The 22803-nt window shown below is 36.3% G+C and overlaps 1 protein-coding gene across 6 annotated transcripts in view; it reads right to left on the minus strand.

The window, feature by feature from the left end:
* Nucleotides 1–13797, minus strand: part of CNTN5 (contactin 5) — a 613743-nt gene extending 599946 nt beyond the window's left edge. For 4 of the 6 annotated variants that reach the window (XM_027640294.1, XM_027640473.1, XM_027640379.1 and 1 more), the window contains exon 1: nucleotides 12923–13223. The gene's annotated coding sequence lies outside the window, so the exon portion shown is untranslated. Of the gene's footprint in view, nucleotides 1–12922; nucleotides 13224–13425; nucleotides 13555–13675 lie in introns of those variants that run through there. The other 2 variants (XM_027640131.1, XM_027640209.1) reach the window with 2 other exon arrangements.
* Between the last annotated feature and the right edge of the window lie 9006 nt (nucleotides 13798–22803).

Here is a 22803-nt window from a genome sequence, read left to right on the forward strand (position 1 = left end):
GAGAATTGCTATTCCAAAAGATGTGCACCTTATCTGCTACAAAAACCTGTTACCTTTTTTCTTAGTCAGCCATGAACATTAAGTATCATACAAGAAATCTGCTTATTCTTGTTTCATGGATTTTATTACCTTGGCAACTAAGTGATCTGTTCAAACTGCTCTTTGCTGTTAGTTTTAGAGTTTTCTGTGTCACAGAAAAAGCCACGAAGAGAGGATGAATAGGTAACTACTTCCCTTATGCTTGCATCAGTTTCTACAGATGGGAGAATAGATACAGTGTGAAAATTAAGTCCTTGGTTGCTCAGAACCAGTGGTAGTTAATAGATTAGTTGGATTAAAAACAGATTTTTCTGTTTTATGACAATGACTAGCAAAATCCCAGTTGGGAATGGAATTTTATTTTAAATATATCAAAAGAATATTTAGTCTGGAGAAGAAAAACTGTGAAAGAAACAAATATTTGAACAAAATGAAATTTTTTTTTTCACATCCATCTTTGGATTTTCATTAACAAATAAGCACTCAAATGCTGTCATCAAAGCTTATTATAAATAAAGAAAAAGTAAACGCACTTCATAAGGGAGTCCTGTAAGACTCGCTCTTTCTCAGATGACTGTGACATTTTGTTGATTGTTTCCAAAGGAGAAAAAAAACCAGTGACAGTGACGTGGACATATAATGTTTCAGTAATGTTGCATTGGTGTCAGTGACAGGTGAAAAGCCTCCCAACCCAGTACAAGGATGAGACTGAGCCAGTTTCCCATATGCATGATCTGTGCCCCATCAAACCTCCCTCCACACCACAGCACACTTCCAGGAAACTTCCCCTATTCAAATGGCAAGGGACCTGCAGCACCGTCTTTAAAATGTTGAAGGCGGCATGCTCTACTGAAAAATACAACCGAAGCTTGATCTTTCTATAGAAAACAACCATACACAAATGACACACCAGGGAGCCGTATTAAACACTGTGTAGTGGTTTTTGTACCAAACATAACAGGTTAGCAAATATTTTTGTGGGTTTTCTGTCAATCCTGTAAATTCGGTATGAAATGTGAAAAATGGGCAAGGCTCTTTTCTAAGTGTGATCATGATTAATAAAAGAGTTGGAGGGGAAAACTGTTGTGTGTTACAGCTCAGAAGCCTCATCGTAGTCTGCAGTAAAGAACTAATTCATGGAAGTGGGCACAGTAAGAAATGCCCTTGTGGACATTTTTTTGAGTTGTGCATCAGTCAGAAAATAATGTTATTCCCTAGCCTCACATGGCACTGGCTGCATCTTCGTCTAGTCTCCAGAAAAAAACAAATGGAAACATGTTTTTCTGAATATTTTATACTGTTGAAAGTGAACTACATTTGACTGAATCAAACAGTTTGTTTAAAATTTTTATGATGTGTTTATCAAATATTCAATGTTTTTTGAATTTTGAAAATAAAAAAGAAAAAACCAATAGAAAAGAAATATTGGGGTTTACAAGACATAATATACAAAAATAAACACATTTTTAAGGTTAAGGAGTATGGTTTTGAATGTTTCTGATGGAAATACAACATGGCTATTTCTTTCTTAAATGTATTGTTCAGGTCTTCACCTAAGATTAACTAAATTGAAGTCAAGGTTGGTAAAGTGCATGCTTAATTTAAGATTGTATATAAAGTTGCTCAGAACATGCGTACATGGGTCCTGAAGTTAAAACTGCAATCATTGCTGGTTTTGGCACGTTTAACACCTAAGCTTTGACTACTTTGCGGGCACACTCTGGGTCTTCTCTTCCTTAGACCACCAATATTCATGAGAAAAGCAAGTAAATTTGACTAAGAGCGATATCTTTTTGTTTTTCTTGTCCCGAATATACAAAGAAATAAGTCACCGCCTGAAATTCAAATGTATGAGATACTTGTCTCCTGCAAGACCTCGTATGGATATTCAGTCACTGAGCTGCATTAAAAAACTTTCTATCCACTCCCACTCCTCTCTCATGTTTTTATTGTTTGTTTTCTGACAGCTTCTACATTTTCATACCCTCCTTTTTAACATTCATTTTAGGTCTTCTTCTATTTCCTGCAGCCCTTGCTGGCTGGAAGCTGTTACAGGAGCCAACCTTTTCTTACAACTCAGCTTTCTTGCTCGGACTGTAGTTGTAACCTGGTACTTTGCATGAACTAATTGATCATTCAGATCAAAACATTAAATATTTAAAGTGGCACCACACCATTCATAAAGTGAAACATAAAATGTTGTTTACTGTCTGCTAATTATTTTAGTTCATGCAGGCAGACTCAACTGCCTATATTATTAAGTAAACCTATAAAAATGAGTTAGGGACAGGAAATGTTCTTCTTGCTGGTAACAGTGCTAAAGATTAAGCTGCAATTCTCATTAACTATATTATAACATGAAAATATTTTTCTCGAAATTGTGTCAATACAAAACTAAACAAATCATATTAGACCATATTTCCAAATGGTTTGGATAGAGGTTTACTAGTTGTGAAATCTCAGATGTTAATCATTTTAGGAAGTAAAACTAATGTTACTAATTTACTGGTGTTTGTGGCTATCTGTGGCCTCAAGTAGCAAAGGCTTGTGTTCTCTAAAACGACGTACTTTAACACAAATTAGTTTGAAGCTTATCTTAAAGGAAAATGGATGATTTCCCCATTGGCTATACAACATATATACATATATACATATATATGGCTATACAACATAAATACATATATATACAACATATATATACAACAATATATAATAATCCACATAAAACTTTTACCAGTGATCTATTTCTTACAATTATATATTTGCTATAGGAACATTATATAGGAACATCACCACTGGGTTTTGTGATCAGGAACACTGTAATGTGATGGAAACAACAATAAAAATTCACAATCATGCTGAAAAGAACTGTGTGAAAACCCATAAGAATTATATGTTTTGATATAAAGTTTGATAGTTTCATTACATAACCTAAAGCAACACAAGATTCCTGAGCTGGTATTTTCAATGACCTGAAACTCTGTTCCATTCTGTCAAAAGTTTCACACAGTGGTCGAGTGCTGATTTGCAGTTTTGGACCACAAACACTCAAAATTCTCATTTTTGTTAGACACAGGGGGACAGATCTAAAGGGAGTGGAAGAGACTAGTTATAGCATGCAAAGAGATGGGATAGATGTAAGTGCACATGTCTATGAACTGCAACTTTTGAATGTTGCAGAATATAAAGCCTACTACTCTGTTGTGTGTCTCCACAGGACTCTGGAGCCTAATTATAGAGTTGTATGAAAAAGTTCTGCTTGTCAGCAGAACTGGTAGGAGGGAAAAAAAGTAACATTTTTTGCGCATTCACAGAAGAATAAAATATTTAGGCAGAAAACCATCATTGCTGCAGATGGACACTTATAGAACAAAAATGGGTAATTTTTGTACAGCTCTGCTTGTTGCTAATATAGCCAGAATATATTTTGTAGTGGATCTAAAATCCAACCTAGAATTCGCCAGTCACAATGAGTGGCAAAATATGCTTCATAGGGGAGTAGAGGTTGAGGATAGCAGGAAAATTCAAGGTGGGGCAGCCATCCTAAAAAGAGTAGGCAGGATCCCACCAAATTTAGTGTTGCTGCACTTGCTTATGCCAACAGAGAATTTCGCTCTGGATGGTTTTTAGTCCTTATGAGTAAAGATTAACCACAAAACTCTGATCACAATTATAACAAGGCAAAAAGCAAGGATGTGACCCTAGCGTGGCAATAAGAATAGAGAACTAGAAGAGATGTGAGAGATATGCACAGGACATTAAGGAAAACACGAGTAATCAGGTGCTAGTGGCCAATGGACTTCAACTGCTTACTTTCATTAAATTTAAAAGACAGAGTCTTTAAATGCATGCTTTGAGTGAGAAGAAGTATGCCTATAAAAATCTATTCTATACCCAGAACATATCATAAGGGTAACTAAGGTATTTTTAGGACAAATATAACTTGACAGGATAGTAAGCACAATACCTGATTCCCAATGGTGCTCAGGTGACAGTTTCTACCCAGCATATCAAAAAAACTCAATAACCCAGAACAGTGTTTTGTGTATGTGCTATGTGACCTTCCGCAACCCTAATAGAGGGATTATCCATTTGCAGGTGCAGGTCTGTGACACGGAAGATGAATAATTTATGTGGGCTTTCCCCTTCTTCCTCTCGCTTAGTACTGAGCAGAGAAACAGAGATTCATCACTGCTTGGTCTTCACCATTTCTGTACTACCTGACTTGTGTTTGCAGCCACTTGGTGGAAAGCCTGGCTCTTAAACTCAACCTGTAGTGACCTGTGCTTTCTGCTTTGGATAAGTGTTTCTGTCTTACGCTTGTTAAATGCAACGTGAATTTTATATGAAAGTGCTTTTTTCTTATTTCCTTTTTCTTTCTTTTCCCTTGGCATCATCTAATTTGGCAGTCCTTGGAGTGCTAGAGAGTCTCTTTAATGTATCTCAAGGCACAAGGACTCTGACTTTACTGCATTAACAGAATACATTTATTTGCTTCTTTATACATGGCTGTGGGAACTGATGAACGATTGTGTTCTCAATACTCCCCTTATCTCCTTCTTCTTTGTCTGACATTAGCAATAAAATACAAATTCCAGAAATGGCAAACCAAGCATCCAAATTAAGAAAACTAATTTCATGACAGCTAACATGTGGGAAAATCTCAGGTGATGAAGAAATCCAAGGAAATACAAAGGAAAATGGCAACAACATAGGTTACACTAAGAGGAAATAATTATAACTAAAGACAGCAAATCCACTAATATTTTTATACACTAGTAAATAATAAATTCAAAATAAAAATTAGTAGAAAGCATTAAAAATCTCCTGCAATAGAATCTTCTCTCCATAACCTGTCAAAGCTTCTACTGAATGAACTGTTAATCTGTTTTCTTAAACAAGGAAAAATTATTTCTTTCTATATCTCTGAGGTGCCTTAAAATCTGTCCTATATTATAAAGAAGTAAACCAACTCTATGTTTAGTGTCTGTGACCCTGGAAGTTAATTTTATTTGGTTTAATTTTTATTTTTAATTTAATGGATGGACTTTTCCTCAGCCAATTCAAAGAACAAGATTAGGTCAAATAAAAGGTAAACTTTTGCATTTGCTTTGCTCTTACCTCATTGCAATACTAAAATAAACCCAGAAATAATAACAAAAAGTCCAAAATCACTGACTTTTATATAGCTATTTACAGTCTGTTTCTTCCACTGTAAAATATTCCAGATCCTATTATACCCTCTACAGGTAGTTTTTAGACAAATTCTTGGGATCTCCTAAGCTTCTCAGTTACTCTACTGTAGACTACAAGGAGTAAGCATGTCCCTTACAGTTTCTGGAGAGGTTTCTCATAACCCACATTCTTTTGACTTTAAGCCAATCCTCACAAAAAAGCTTGTTATCTTTTCTGAAATCTTAGATAACACACGAAACTAGCATGCAGTTGTTGAAGTAGAAACTATCTTCAGTAAACATTAAAAGTGTTCAACTGACTGTATTTTCTTATATGTCAGCTTTTACTATATGCAGAATATCACATATGAAACTACTAATCATTTTCTGTTGAAGTAAAATAACAAAAAACTATGATAGTTTCCTTTTTCTCTCATACCTTATTCTTGTTTACAAATCCTATAATCCTATATAATCATACCCATATTGTTTATAATTTTAACATATTTTTGTAAGCTTTGAAAGAAATCCTTAGCAAATACCTTTATATTCCTTTTACAACTACAGTCATACTATTTCAAAGGAAGTATTTGGAAAAGATTGACAGAGAAACAATCTTCATAGCAATTTAGGGATACTTAATGAAAACTTACAGAAATAACAGAAATTAAGTAATAACTCTTTAAGTGTAGAATCTTTAGTACTCCTATACACTTAAGACTTCCCAATTTACTCAATCTATATTTATTTTCTAGGAATGGGCTTTGGTTTTTTGCATGATTTGATCAATCTGTCTAACTGTCTTGCATCTACTTTGCAGAAAATATGCAAGAATTTAATTCAAATTCAACTGAATTACGCTGTTTTGACGCTGCTTATTTTCTCCAGTTGTTGACTAATATGCCCCTTGTGCAAACATCTCTCTCCTACCTGATGCTTTCAGTAATGTCTCAATTCATTGCTGATGACATTCAAATTTCCTCCAGAGATGTCTTTTGAAGTCACAAACAGAGGATTATGCCCATCAGTGAATGACTCAGGCACAAAGTGATTGATAAGGCAAATAAATACTTAGATCTTAGCAATCAGTCAATTGTGATATGCAAGAGGGAAAACAAGACTGCAGACATTTCAGCTCTATATCACGTTTTCCAAATTATCTCTGTATGCCGATGGTCCTCTTAATAAATTATCCTCCCTGGTTATCTGATCTGATCTAAGTTTTCAATTATGTCTCTTATCAAAATCATGTAACAAGGCAGTCTTCCTGAGTCTGAAGCTGTTTCTATGTCCAAGAAATAGCTTCCAAAGTCCAGGCAGAGAAAATACTACACAATTGGTTTTGAGTTGAGAAGATGTGCATACACATATCAGAGAGACTTTATGACATCGGAGAAGTCATGGCTTTATTCCCACATTCCCTGAGCTGACTTTTATGTAAGTGGCAACAATACATGACATTGCAGGTGTTACAGGGGAGTAACATTTTGAGCATCTTGCACAGTATGAGACTGAGAAATCAAGACCTTGTATCACCTAAGATGTGTAAAAGTAAAAAAAAAAAAACAAACAAAGAATAAGGCCATGGCACAAGGGTGAGTAAATTTTTTAATTAATGATTTTTTGATTGACCAAAACAAAAGAAAAATTTTTAATAAGGAGAACTTATCTTCTAAAAGAATGTCTTGTGAAAGTCCATATACTGATTTTATTAAGATTTAATCTGTACAAGATTTTGGAAACCTGAAGAATAAGTCAATTTAGAAAAGAGGTCTAAAAAATACACATTTCAGAAGTAATTGTGGACTGCTGGTAGAGTCTTCAGACAAATTTGCAAGACATTTTACAGCACGTATGTGTGATCATTACACATGTCATTGTGTTCCAGATCGTATCTTGGGCTTTTTTCTGGTGTGGGAGGTGATCTTGAAGAAATCTGCATGATCATGGTAGGATGGTTGTGAAACACAGATGTCTTCCCTCAGATATAAGCTTTTCAAAGGTCACAAATAACAGCAAAAAAAGGAATTTTTTGAGTTAAGACATATGTTCTTTTATTCAGGGACCATTTCATGTTTACAGTCACTAGTACAATGCAATCTTGATTTATGATTGTTATGCCTTCTGCCATGATGATGGTAAGATTTAGAAAGAAATAAAGGACCTTGCTCATAAAACAACAATAAAAAAATCTTCTATGACAGTCAGAGTTCTGATCTAAATAATATTTAGTATGGACTTATGATGTGAATTGGACATCTGAGGCAACTGCATTTTAAAGTGGCATCTGCATTTTTTTAATATATGTAAAGCCATATACAAGTCATAAAAGAAATTCTACTATTTATATATGCAATTGGTAAACTGAACATCAAAGTAACCTAGGTAGCAGGTACAGAACTATATATGGTTTTATTCCAGTTTTGAAAGTGCAACCTTACATACAAAGTTTACTATCATTAATTTGGTCCAGAAAGTGGGCTGTAATATAATATTCCAGGCAATGAATGCTTGTGGAAAAAATATTAGTAACCATAGGAAAAACAGATTGAAGGGAATTTTAATTTGTTTCTATGTTCAGAACTTCAAATGAATTTCTGTGCTAGACATACTAAAATTCCTATATAGGAACAAGAGAGTTCATGAAATTTTCGGTATTTTCTATTCCATCCATTTCATCTGCACATTTTGTCCCCTATCCAAGCCATTACAAGAATAAACATAAAGATAAATGAATAATCCCGATTACTTCACAGTAATATGAATTTGATAAAGCTGAATGACTCTATCAGACCAGCAGTGCTCAATGTCATACAAATGTTTCAGCATGTCCAGACTAATTTTTTGGAGTGTCTAAAATATTTAACTTTTGGAAAATTTTCTCTGTGAGAACTATCTCAGAAGAAGAGGTAAAACATGCACTATGATTTTGTTGATTCATTTTGATGTGGTTTTGCTCATTACACCTCAACTCTATGTGGAGACCTGCAAATAACGAAGAGTAAATAGCATATAAAAGCTGTGGAGGAGCTAACAGGGATAATGGGTGATCTTTCAGAAAATATAATGCATATGTTCTTAAACAGTTAATAATTAATCACCTTTTCCAAGAGTAAATTTCTGTTAAGCTCCTTGCCATGTAGTTTTGAGGCCATATTTGTGGGGAAAATATTGCAGTAGACATGTCTTCTAGATATGTCTCTTCATGGCTAAACAAGAATTAAAACTTTTCAAGTATAGTGCCTGAATGTCTTCTCAAAATAATATTACGAGGAGGTTATGCTTTTACATTGGCTTCTTCTGATACTACAGTCTTTTTCATTTACCTGCCCATCTGTGTAGCCACTACTCTTGGTTGAATGCTTTGCTATAGCAGATTGGTTACAACTTATAGCAGGAATGTTGCAGCCACAAGGCAGTGTCCCTCATGTACTCAATGAAGACTATAAAACTGATAAAAATAAAATGGCATTCATGAATTCTTGTAAAGTGATGTTATTTGGTAAAGGAAGATACCTAAAAGACTGGCCTGATACTATGTCTGCATCAATTACAAAGTCATACATTTTAGTCTTGATCAAAATAATTTGAAGGCTAGGAGACCCACTGAATATATAGTAAATCTTTAACTATTAGAAGTAGAACGTTTCTCACTCACAAGGAGGTTGAAGCCACAATCCTTGTATGTTGAGTGAAAAGTTGTCATCCTTTACCCCTCTCAGGAACTGTGATGATCAAAGTTTGTCTGTTTTTAGTTCCAGCAGCAGAAGGTTCCCCAATGATAACATCATGTTTTAACACCATTTACAATAAAACCTTTAAGAGCATACTGAAAAAGGAAATTCCCAAAAGAGATTTGTGATGGATGGAAAGAGTTTGATGTATTTTCTATTTCTAGGGATGGGAATGGAGAAGAGTTATCAATTTTTCCTGCGACTGACATGTAAGTTTGGTCCTGAAGGAGATGTAAAGAGGTGAGCCATGATATTTTAACTAGCACATGACAGCATGCATTACTCTGTCATTCTCGCGTAACCTCATGACTCTATAAGCTTAGGAGCTAGTCCAAGTGGATGACTATATAGAATAAGTATGGGCATGTGTGATCGAGAACATCAGCTGTAACACGAATGGTAATTCTAATGTTTTATTATATTCACAACATACAGAATCTGACATTGTATTTCCCTTATTACATATCCACTTGCAACACCTTAGAATTGATTTGTTGCCTTTATGAAGTACAGTGAATCGTCCTGAATTTCCTTTTAGAAAGCAGCACATAAGCAAAGATTAGATTTTCTTAAGGTTCACATACTTTGCGATATTTTCATAAATAAGACAAGAAATTAATTGTACAACCGAACAGATTGTTTCCTTCCATTAACCAGAAAATGTTACTGTTGCTTCCATTCCAGCTTACAAAGACACAAAATTGTTGCTCTCATACATGTGTATAAACACATCTATACATACATACATGTACAGTATGAGACTTTTAAATCTTTAATCTAAAATAAGAATGTATTTATCTTACCAAGTTGCAACAATTTCATAATTTTTGAAAAGGCACCATCCCCTAATATAGTGTTATTGATCAAAATCACTCAGAAGATAAGAATCAATAGGGACTCCATCACTTCCAGAAAGAGTATTTTTCCCTTGTAAAGTGCTAATAAGTTGGTAATCCAGGGTGTAACAGACTCTGAAAAAAGCATTAGAGAAGCCATGCACAGAAGAAGGAAAATAAATACTACAAAGCCCCTACTAATATAATATTAGCTAGCAAATGTCTATTTGACATTGATTCTCAGGAAATTAAGAATGCAGTATAAACTGCGATGGATTTCAGTTTAGCATTTTAGTGTACAAGGCATTGTTCAAATGATTGAGGTTGTTCTGAAACTGATAGAAAGTGCAGTGCAGAAGCAGTTAGCAGGAGCATATGGAGGGAGCAAACCAGCAGTGACAAATTACGCAGTGCATTCAGAGGAACTAAGATCTGCGTTGCAGGCTACATGTAGAAAGACAAAATCGTTCAGAAGAACTATTTTTGTTTCAATGCCACTGAACCAATCACCTTAGAGAGCTCAATGCCTTGGCATGTATATTCTTAACATATAATTTTCTATGATGCCTTTTGTAAAGACTTGCATTAATTATTTAAAATAAATATTCCTGTCATTAACCTGATCAGAAAACTTCCAGTCTGTTGAATCTGTTTAGTAGGACAGATTTTTCTGTACTGCTAGCATATCAGATTTACCCCTTTTGAACATGCCAGCTTCATAACAAGAAAGAAGAAAAACTGGATCTTACACTGTCATTTAAAGTATCATACTTTTAACCTCCTCCTTCCATCCAGAGCTCTTTACCTTTACTGACACCCTCTGGTCCCTATGTCTAAGTCAGATTTGAATTCATTCCAGCATTCCTTAAAAATTTTACTTTCCAAATCAATATTTTGTGGAGCACAGAACTGGACTGGACATTTTCTGAAACTCCCATAAATCATATTACAGATTCCCCAATAGTTTACCATGTCAGCAACTTATTCAGGGGGCTCAAGCAAATTTGTCAGTCATGACCTTCCTGTATTAAATCTGTTCTAACAGTCCTCCAAGTTATGCATTTCTTAAAGTTGCCCTTTAACAGTAGAACTTTTAATCATACTTTTTTTCTTAGCTGTTAGGATATTTTTCCCTAAGACCTGTTTTCAAAGCTGCTTTCTTTCAAATTTTCAACTATAATTCAGCCAGTCAGGTTTTTTTAATTTTCTGTTTTTATTCTTAGTACACCTACCCTCATTATAAAATGAAATTAAGATCCCTACCCCTGATACATTAACCTAGAATTCAAAGTAGGACCTTCAGCTTCATATTGACCAATAAAACTAAAATCTACATTCTTAATCTCCCAACTATCCATAGCTATCTTCACACTTTTATATCATGCTCTGCAAGTTCTGACTTTTTGCATGGGCATTTGCCTTGTAAGTATATGAAATAGAAGCGTTGTATGTTGAATAGTCCCCTTATAAAACTACCTAGCTGTTATCACCTCCAAGGATGTTTAACACTTTACTCTCCTTAATATATTTGTTGTCTTCCCAGACTTTGTTTCCTTAACCACATCTCTTAAACATTCCCATAGTTAAAAGTATATTGCCACTGAAGGTCTCTGTACATGAAACATTCCTCAGTTACTATAGTTCACATCTTAGTTTTCTGTCTTCCTTTCGGCATACCTCAGACTAGTAAACAAGAGTTTTCCCTCACAACAAGAGAGAAAAAGGAGTTTTGAAACTTTGTAGCTAAGTGCTATAATAATTAAAGTATATTTATTAAATATACTTTTAGAAATTCTAATAGATAATTTGATAGCTCTTTAAAGTAATGGCCCAATTATTGCTAATTCTTTCAATATACACTGTAATAACATTAATCATGATAAACTGATTTTGTGTTAATATTGATTGCCACAAAGTACTTCTGAAGGAGTAGTACTATAATTCAGCAAGAATTAATTACACTTTTATTAATTAGAAAATATCATTCAAATTTTAATTATCAGGAATCCCTCCTTGGCTTTTGGTTAATAGTGAGTGTGTAATTTATATGTAGTTTCAAACTTCAGGGTCTCATCAAAAGCTCACTGAAGTCTAGAAGAATGCTGTAACTCCTCAGAAAAAAAACTGGCACCAGATTCTTCATTAAAAAAAACCCAACAAAACAAAACAAAACAAAAACCCCCAAACAAGCAAAAACGAAAATATGTCGTTTTAGTAAAATAGTATTTTTTAAATTAAAAAAATAACTTTGAAAAAACTTTGTTCAATTTCTGAAATATTGCAACACATAGAAAACTTTAGTCCTCACATTACACTACCTTGTGTAACTTCTGTTGTATGAAGTTTCTGTGCTCAAGAGGAATGAAAGTAAACATCTAAAGTACAGATACAGTAACGGATGATTTTTTTTCTCATATTAAAATCTTAAAAACAGTTTCATGCTCTATGTTCCAATAACTCTAAGTTTGTCTTCTAGCCAGTTCATGGACATTCCACATAGTCTTATCAACTGTCCTCACATCAGAGCGGAAAAATCAGTGCATCTTTATGTAATTCCATCTCTTTTGCCTGTCAGCAAAGGAGAATGGTCCAGGCACCGTACTTTTCTAATTCTAGAGATAATTGTTTATCCCAAAGCCAAGTACCATTCTGAACTCCAAACAGCACAACTTTAAGTGCATCTCTATAAATTTAATATGCTGGGTTATTTCCTGATTAAACATCAAGCATTAGCATGGTAGCTCTCCCAGATATAAAAAATTAGTACATTGAAACGGGTATTTCTTATCTGGAGTATTTTTTTCTAAAAGCCTCACATCTCTCTTCACAACTAATTCACTGCAGCAGTTTGCTTCGCTAGTTAAATGATAGGAAGCATACAGCAGACCACAGTAATTTCTGCTTCAACTTTTCTTCTCAATTATGACAACAATTTCAATGTAAGATTCAAAACAAAAAAAACCCAAAACACATAAACCTGTAGTAGGAGCCCAAAACCGGGATCTCTCACCATTGCCGGCTTCGCAGCAGACTGCTCACAGAGATGCCGCGATGGATATTGCAACGAATAATCTGCACACACTCCAAAGTCTAACCAGGGAAATCAGTGCCTGGTTGGGGGAACGGCAGAGACACTTACCGCTGCTGTGGCACCGTCTCTCTCGCCCTGACTCTCAGTCTCTCTCTCCCATCCTTCTGACAGCCTCAAATATAGCAGTCCCTTATGGTGTTGAGCCTGGGGGAGCAGAGGATTGCAGAGTTGGGTTTTTTCCTGTTTTCTTTTCTGTTTTTTTTTTTTTTTTTTAAACCATCCAGAGGTAGTTCTCGAGACCCGACTGCCTCTTCTCGCCTCGCTCACTGATGGAGAGCCCCAGGTGAAGGCATCCGCTTCAGCAGCTCCCGCGAGCCCCTCCCGGCCCCGCCGTGCCCCCTCCCGGCGGGGGGACCAAGGCGCCTCCCCCGGCTGCTCCCGGGGGGGCGGCGGAGGCTCTGCCCGCCCCTACCCAGACGCGTGTGGATGTATAGATGATGTGGATGTGTGTTCATGCGAATGCCATCTCACACTGCCGCCCGCCGCTCGCCCCTACCCCTAAGAGCGCAAGCACCCCCCCGCCCCTTCCTCCTCCTCCTGCTCCTCTCCACCTTTCTCCCTGATTTTCTCCTCTTCACTTCTCTGCCCCGGAGCGTGAAGGCAAGAGGGTCAGCTGGGGAGTGCTGTCCCCTGATCTCCTGCTCCCCTAATCCAAACCATCAGTTTTTCCCATCCACCACTTTCTGACCCCATCCTCTCCTCATCCCCTTGTCCATCCTCCTTCCAGAAGACTGTTTATTAAAGATTTTTTTTTTTTGTTAATGCATTTTATTCCCCTCCAGGGGTGATGATCCTCCCTACCCCCTCGCTCTGCAGCCGGAGCCAGGAGCCGCGGCTGCTGCCCGCACCGCAGCGCGCGGTCTCCGTCTTTACACGGCGGCTGCTCTGGCTGGAGGCACACCCGGGGCAGCCAGCCCGAGGCCAGCAGCCGTAACGCCGCGGCTCCGGCAGCCCATTTGCTCCATGTTCCCTTCCCCATCATCCAGCCGCTGTTAACCGCATCCCGCTCCAGCCCGTGGCAGCGCCCCGCCTCGCCCCGGCCCCGGCGGAGCGCCCAGCGCTCCGCGCCCGCCCCCGCAGCGCCGCCCCCCGCAGCACCCGCCCGGCCGAGCCCCGGGGCAGGGCTGCCGGCGCCGCTCCTCCGCATCAGCCTTCCGCGTCTTCCTCGGCCGCTTCGCATCTATCCATACACGTAGTGGGTTCCCACTCTGCCTCTCTCTAATGGCTGCCCTCAGGTTTCAAGCTGATTCTAATCCTTTTTTTTTTTTTTCCTCCTGTGGCAATGGCAACTTTCTGCTTTAACATTTAATACTTTTCTGCCCTTCTGTGTTTTTTTTTTCCTTGCATTTTTCCCCTTTGCGTTCCACAAGTAGTTAGATCACTTTTTAACTGAGTAACTATTGTGTAGTTCCTATTCTCCAAGATTTTTCTTTGCTTCGGTGACTCCATTTCAACTGTGCATGCTTTCTGAACCTCTGTGGTGTACATACATGTGTGTCTGTGCGTGTGCATTTTTTTTGTAATAAGTTGTCTTTGTACTTATTTATTTTTCCTATCCCAGGTACTTGCTGACTAGTTTTTAGAAACAGACCTTCATTTTTTTTTAGATTAATGAAAAAGGATTCTGGATTAATTCTGGAATTTTCTGAGTGTTCTTACACAACTCCAGTCCTAAACTGGCAATACTAATAGAAGTTTTTCCTCTGTGCCTTTCACTTGTCTTTTATATTGAAGCCCCCAGCAAGATAGGATGTTAGTGATGAGAGAGAGTTTTACACACTTTTGTGGTCCTGTATACTATGTGGAAGTCTGTCAGAGGATTTACAGATAGCAGTTTAATGAATTCTGCCCACTATTTTCAGTGAGGATGAGCTGAAAAAAAACTTAAATTCCTTTTTTACATTATTCTAAGATTGTAGATTTTTGTTCCTTCATCACCATTTCCCACTGCCTTAACTAGCACAGTGGAAAAGCGAGAATGAATCCATCATTAGAGATGGACTTTATCTGTATGCACTATCCCATACAAACACAGAAGAAAATTGTGTCCACAACTGTAAACGGGTCTCCAAGCAATTTCTGTTGGGCAAGTAGTGTTGCAACTTGACATATCAAAGCTTCTCTTCATTGACTCAATTCGCAGAAAATTATCTTCTGGTCATTATTTCCAATGTTACTAGGTTACAAGACAGCACTTAATCAGAAGCCAGGAATAGTGACTGCATTAATTCTCGTCTAATGAATAACTTATGAGGTTCCATTTCTCAATATTTCCAAAGTGAACATTAAAGCCAGAAGCATTTTTGCTAATAAATGTATTTTTTTGCATACTATAGCTATTTATGACAATAGTGAGGAATTACTTGTGAAGAGGTGACTTTCATTGTTTGCTTATTTTTAAAGGTAGAGACAGAATTAAAAGAATGCAATTTTTTTTTAAGTCGTAAAGACTGGAGGTTATGGCCTTTATCTTCCTTTGTGAAGTTTATAGATCCGGGTTACTTTTAAATACTACACTGAGGCCCCTGTGTTATACCCATTGAGTTACACACTGTTTTTGCTTTTGGCTCATTTTCACCTGAGTTCTTGTCAAAGTGCACATTTCTTTTGAATGACAGCTTTTAATGTTCACTACCTTCTTTTTAACTTCAGCAATATTTCTACAAGGAGATATTTGTACCTTTTCCTTTAATATAATTAGGAAGGCGCTGGATTTATATGAGTGCCGGTTTTATCTTTCACAGATTTAAAATGGGTTAAAATTTCATATGATTGTGTGTATCCTTTGCAAGGTGAGTTCCTGCTTTACTCCACCATTGTAAGATTGTGATCTGTTTTATGGCACATATGTTCAATGTTTAATGCATAGACAATGAATTATATTCACCCCTTTGCTACAGTACTATTATTGCTATGGACTTTAAGTCAACCTAGCTGCGTTTTGCATATCTGGTCTAGTTGTCTAACTGTCTCTGAATAAATGCCTTAATCTCTCTATCTCAGTGTCCCCAGTGGACAAGCAAACAGATGCAGCACATCTGCAGTCTGAGTTGTTTCTGAGCTCCTCTGTAATTTGTTTTGTACTTCTTTCCTTTTCATTCAATCTCTCCCCTTCTTTTAAGCAGAGTATAATATATTCTTTGCCACATGCAGAGCTATCTGAGCAGTACCATTATTATTGGGATATTTCACTGCTCTTTCTTAACCAATTGCAGAATACAAGTAAAAGATAGGGAGTGAATTCTGAAGAAAATAGTTGGCTGCACAAATTTCTCCCCCTCACCTGTGTCTGCAACAGCACTGGGGGGGGGGTTAGCTTTAGAGTATGATGAAACCTTCTCTTACTCTTCCTCTCCCATTTATGAGGAGTTCCTAGAGGCACCTGGAGAACACTATTTGAAAACACTAACTTTTGAAAGGTATGCATTGGCCCTGTTTTAGTACACAGCTGTATAATTTTAGTGGCAACCACTATATTTTGTCCTCCCCTAGAACATCTGGATATACTCCTCATGGCTGTATAATTAGAGTTATAGGAAAATTTTGTAGCGGCATAAGCAGAATTATGTGTAAAAGTGACACATAATTCTTCAGGCCTTTGGCAAACAGCAGAAGATTCAGAGCCTAGTATGAAAGCTTTCAGTTACAGCAGATAATTAACAAACTGGAGATGTTAACAATGCGAAGAAGTTGCTGCATTAAAAAAAAAAAGCCTCTGGGGACTTAAGACTCCTAAATTTTCAGAAATGCAGACAGGTGACATCTGGTCCAACATAAAGACTGGGAGAAAATTAACCTATTTGAAAAAGTTTTGAAGCAGCAGAATGAAGTAGTGGAATGAATATCACAGATTTATAGCATGCCACAATGGTCTTTTAGATTCTATAAGAGAAACTTGTGAACTGAATGTGTTTTTTCTCTGAACAATGATCTAAGTAAGAGAAGATGACAAAACTGTACTGTTCGTCAAGCACCTCAAGGATGATGAGGCCATTCTGTTACTTGGTGAATACCACCAGTAAATTTCCACTGTTACCTGGTTAAAGAGAAAATGGGCTGGGTACTATGTATTTTGATATTTGCAGGTATAGGCAATATGTTGCTACCAAAACAATGGTCATCAAAGAGCTAACTAGGAGTGCTGCGGTATTCAATTATTAAAAGAAGAGGACAGACTGAGCTCTCCCTTGTCTCTACAGAAGTCACAGACAGTGGGAGAGACATAGGAAAGTGACAGATGCATCTTAACTTTATACCAAACCCATTTGTACACTGACACTCCACTGAGTGTTACTGGCTTTGTGAGGAACTGGCCTATAGGAAACCAGAGGAACAAGTTCTTAAAAATCAGTCTTCTGGCTACTGACAGAAACAAGAATGAACTGATCATCAGAGAGGGTTCCTCTTTTCTGTGCATGCTTTGTGCAAGTGCAATATAGTTTTGTAGTTTGAGAGGTAGAATAAAGATCAGAAGGGATTTGCAGATTCATATTGTCTCCTAGCTTTCCTAACCTTATGAGAGACATGTCTGGAACACCTGTTATGAGATACAATGCATTGTTTTTGATGCTATGATACAACAACTAATTAATATGCTAGGAAAAGCAAACTCAAAATTTTCCTCATTCTTTCCAGCTTGATCTTCACCATATGTACAGGAAGGATCTAGTGTCCCCTGGAGAATGATTTTACCTTCTACAAATATGGGAGCAAAATGTGCAAAGGGGTAAAGAATGGGAAAAAAAACCCATATCTGCTTACTGCTGCAGCCATCCCCTGGTATCATTAGCTGTTCTGAATAGAGAACTAGTAAGGGATTGTGGTGATTCATAATCTTTAAAGTAGAGAAAAGAAAAGGGAAATGAGAGGTTCTCTGAGGACCACAGAATATTAAAAATCAACCCATAATTATACCTAAATATTCCAGCAGCAATGAAAACTCGATAGTAACAAAGATTAAACCCACTATCTTCCTAACATACATCTCCAAAGAGCCATGAACACAAAAGGATGAAAACAGTGTCCTCCATTGAATTATAGAATGGTCAGAGTCCATGACTGCTGAATGCGAACAGTGCTGGATACTAAATTTAGTGTCCTAACTCATATTTCAATACCTAAATATAAATGACCTGATTTTTTTCAAAGATATTGAACAATTCCAGGTTCTTCTGATTTATGTTACTACTTAAGATAAAAATAAAAGACTTTTTTGTTTACGTATCTAGCAATTGTAGACAGAATTCTGCCCTTATAGACCAGAGCTTTGCAGCTCACTTTGTAAAATATTTGGATACCATTGTGTCTCCCAAAGAAGAAAGATGTTGCAAAAGAAAATATTTTTTCTCTCACTACACTAGTAGTGACTTAAGTTTTTCATTATTTTTAAATAATGAGCTTTCAGCCCTAGGTGATTTTTCTGTTGAGGAAAAGAACAAAAATCTGAAACCTATTACATAGGCAACTTATGTATTCCACAGAAATGCCATTATATATTGTTACAGAAGATTTGTGACTCTGTGAAGGAAGTACTAAGAAGACAAGTTCCTGTAGTTTTCAGACCTCCATTGCCTTCTGGAATAGTCACTCGAGCATTTCAGAGATACACAAAGAAAAAGAGGAAATATGTAATATAACGAAATGTACAAGATAATACAATAAATAATGTAATGCATAAGTAAAGCTGAATAGTGTTACCCCCAAGAAGCCTGAATGACACTAGTATAAAGTCTTTTTTTGGTGAAGTGTATATAACTGAATTTTTGAACTCATTTGAAAACAAAAAAGCAAACAAGCCAAAAAACTTTTTCCAAATGTAAACAGAAAAAGGGCAGAAGGAGAGGGGAAGAAAAACTACATCTATAAATCACTTTCTTGAGTCTGAGAAAACCTCAGATTATATTCAGTCTCAGAGTCTCCCAAAAGAGTTGACAATTCTACTTTTTTAAGGTCTGTACCACGTTACCCCATAGAAGAAAGCATTTGACCAAGAATGCCTGAAAGTGAGGGTTTCTAGTAGCTGTGATTAAAATAACAAAAAAACAATATTCCCTAGTTTACCTACCTGCTTGCCCCTGCAAAGGGATTAAATTCAACATCTGACTTTCACTTTGAGGTTTATCCTTTATATGACAGTTTTCTAGGAGTAGTAAATGTGAAACTCCCTATACAAACTTAATACAAAAGAAAGCTAGAATGAGGTTATTTCTTCAAGAACAACTGGAATAGCCTGTATTAACATGTTGAGTACATGATAAATCTAGGTATGTAAAGAAGGCATTAATTTAATAAAGGAAATTGATTTCATCTAATAGTAAATTTTATTGATGGTGACTTGGCAGGTGAAAGCACAAACAAAGATGACTTTGAAACTTTTAAATGTTTTCTGAAGAAAGTGCAATTATCTGATTATCTTCTATCTTAGGTACAAGAAACTAAAAAAATTGAACGGAGTTTATCGTATATTATACATATAATATATATATATATATACAGATTTCAGTGTAAACAACAGAACATTAATTATAGCATTTATTTCACAGCTGTTCTATGCAAGATCAAATAAAATGTGTCTACACTTAAAACTGAATATATACTAACTTCATTAACTTAACAGCTGCACCAATAACCAATACCAAGGAACATACCCTGCTTTGTTAATGTCTTGATACCATCTGCAACATTCAAAACTACTGCTTTTTAAAGCAGATGATGTCTTACTAGTATTGTGATCACAGCTACTACAATATGCTTACACATGCTACTAAAGTGAATTGATCTGTTTCAAGGGAACTTCAAGGGTTATGAGCTGAGCTGCAAGACAATTTCCTAAACACATCTGTGTTTGCTAGAAAGTCAGAAACAGAAATTCTTGGTGGCTTCTTTCCGATTCTCAAGTGCTCAAACATGAACTTCTCATGTGTCCAAAAACAAAAATTCATCTTCGGAGCAAAAATAGGGGAAAAGACTGAAGTAATGCAGGGAACTTTTATACTATCACTTACTTTTCAATGTTTTGACACTACAACTCTGTTATTTTAACCTGATTTTCAAAGTGTAACTTCCATCTTCAAAAAAGAAAAAAAGAAACCGGCATGCACCAAAAAAAAAAAAAAAAAAAAAAAAAAAAAATCAGAAATCCCATCATATAATCATAAAGACATTCAAGAAAACGTATTAGATTTTTAAATCTGCTTAAGAGATTCTCCTAACACACAAGTAATAACAAATGAAAACTGGTATAAAATCATACCCCAGAAAGGTGTGATTCCATTACATTTGTACAGCAGTGTGTTTTCAGTGTCGGGTTTTCCTCCAGGCCTTGGATTGGGATGTCAACTTAATCCATTATATCTGCTTCTCTGAGTATTGGCTAGCAATGTCCCACGTATTGCAATCTGTCTGTCACTGCAAATGTTTAAGTTATATTCTTACAGAGTTGAGACCTCTTTGTCTCTATAATTATTCCAAATTTTAAGTACAAATCTTACATTTCTATTATTACTTTTCTGCCTTATTTCCTCATTTTGGTCTTTCATACTTGTCTTTTGATCACAATTCATAACTTGTGTAGCTTCCGCAGTGCTAATTCCCATGTTCCTTATGTTCCTCTTCTCAGAGTCCATTTCTTTGCTTATTAATTACAGTCTCTTTCCCATCTTCAACCTTCTTGCACTCCCTCAGGTTCCTTGTCCCAATCTGCTCCTCGCCTCAACAGTTGTCTCTTGCCATCTGTTTTTTGTCCTTGACTCAGATGTTTTGATGCTTTTTTTCATATTTCCTTCACTGCCATGTCACTTTAGCACCAAAGAAGAAATAACCTAAAGCTCTAGGAAAATAAACTATTAATTACTTCACAGGTTCACATCCCATGGACCACATTAAGTGGCATTGAAATTCAGGAAGAGTCTTCCTTGGTCTTTGTAACTGTGTTCTGGACCATATTCAATCACTTTCCATGTGTGAAACTTGCTCAAACAAGTCAAAACTCTGAGATGGAAGGCAGAAACTGAGGAATATATCTATCAAACCTTTAGAACTTTCCAAGCTCCAGTGAAGGGATATTTTTCAGTGGTTTCCAGAATGGAAAAAAACCAGTTTTATCGCTGGGATTGTATCAGAAACACCTCTGGCTTAAAAACAAATCCTGCTAAAAGGTCAAGACTTTGCTGCAAAGTGTTCTTAAAGTAACTGCTGAATTTGTTATACTTTAAAATCAGTGAAAGTGTATCTTTCTGTTAGCTTTGTGCAGAAATGACTGAATCATTTTTTTCTGAAACATTTGTAAAAAAAAAATAAATAAATCATCTTCCTGACAAACACCCAGTGGAGAAAATTTCAATCCAAAAGTACAATTTTGGCAAAGTTAAAAGGAGTTTCAGTTGGAATCTTCTGGTAAGAAGTAGCAAGAAAGAGTAACTCCAAAGACACCATCAATTCCATCTATGATAAAATCTTTTCATATTAAATTATCAGTTGTATTATTAGCAATGAAAGTGATTATTAAGCATCTGTCTGTTTTCCTTTCAAAGTGTTAGCATAAAGGATGTAATGTAAGAGCTTTAAAATAGCTGTCTTATGTTAGTTTTCTTTATAAAAGATGTGACAGGCTGGATAACTCTTTAATTTTTTCATGCACAGCGTGGCCACCCAGATAGATGGATGGTTGCCTTGCTTTTTGCCCCTGGAGGTTGAGTTAGATGGGATCCTCTGAAAGAGGAGAACTGTTGGTCTCCAGAGGCTACTGAAATGCCAGGGAAGAGAAGACTGTGAAAAGTTTCAAGTGTCTCTTCAAGTCAAAAGTGGGGGAAGGGACAGACAGAGAGAAACAGCTAGCATGGAATCTGCAGTGTGGAACAGGCTTCTGAGAGCAAGCTCACAAAGGGGCTCAGGGACACAGCAACCAGCTTTTGTAGTCAGCCTGGGATTTGTTGTTGAAAAGGCAGCACTCTGTAAGGATGTAACAGTAAATGGTGAGATTTTTGTTGTTGTTTTTATCTTGTTGCCAGGTTCCATTATTTTTAAAAGTCTATTTTTTTGTTTCCATTCCATAAAAAATCAGCTTCTGGTCTTAGGAGTGCACATAAGGAATTAAGAAGACAGATCCACCTCAGAGCTCTATCTTAAGGTTCTACCTCAGAAAATTTATTAAAAAAAAGATACTTTTATATAATACTGAACTACATCTGAAAAACTAAAGGTAAAGGATGTATAAGTATTTAGTAGGATTCCAGTTATTGTTCTGAAACATCATCCAATTAGTGTAAATCCCTTAACACAGGAAAGATTGGTAATAGTATTACAAAATTGACTCAAATCTGTTCTATAGAATCTGTATTAGCATAGGAATAAGGTTTAGACAAATACATTTCTGATTTTAATTGAACAGATTGAAAGCAAAACCCTTTACATCTGAGAGACATTTTGGCAGATGTATAACAAGTACCTTTTAGCAAAATTTAAAGAGTGATGACAACATGTAAGAATTTTCTTAGCATACTAATAACATAATTTAAAGGCAGAAGCAATTCTTAAGAATTAAATTGCATGTTCTACATGTGCAGTAAAAATATTTTGTGCCCCTTAAAAGGTTTAATTTTCTTACGAAGAGTGTACATGTTAATTGAATAATAAACTTAGAAACAGCATTTTTGAAGACATTATATTCTATTGTCTGCATTACAAATTCAAAACACTGATAGACTAATCCTGCTCATATTAGGTTTATAATGCATGGTACAGCATAATTATGTGTTAAGTGTGCTTGATAGGTTTTAGCATGCACTTTAAATGTCACGATACTGTGAGAAGCAGCTGTAAAAAAGTGCTATCTTGATGCTTCATATTTATGCTATGACTTCCACAGCAGTTTTGAAAGTCTGAAGGAGTGCTACCCCTATTGCCATCTCAGGATGGTGTGTGAATATCTT

Source organism: Corapipo altera, unplaced genomic scaffold (assembly GCF_003945725.1).
Source record: "Corapipo altera isolate COAL_440 unplaced genomic scaffold, ASM394572v1 0, whole genome shotgun sequence".
Lineage (NCBI taxonomy): Eukaryota > Metazoa > Chordata > Aves > Passeriformes > Pipridae > Corapipo > Corapipo altera.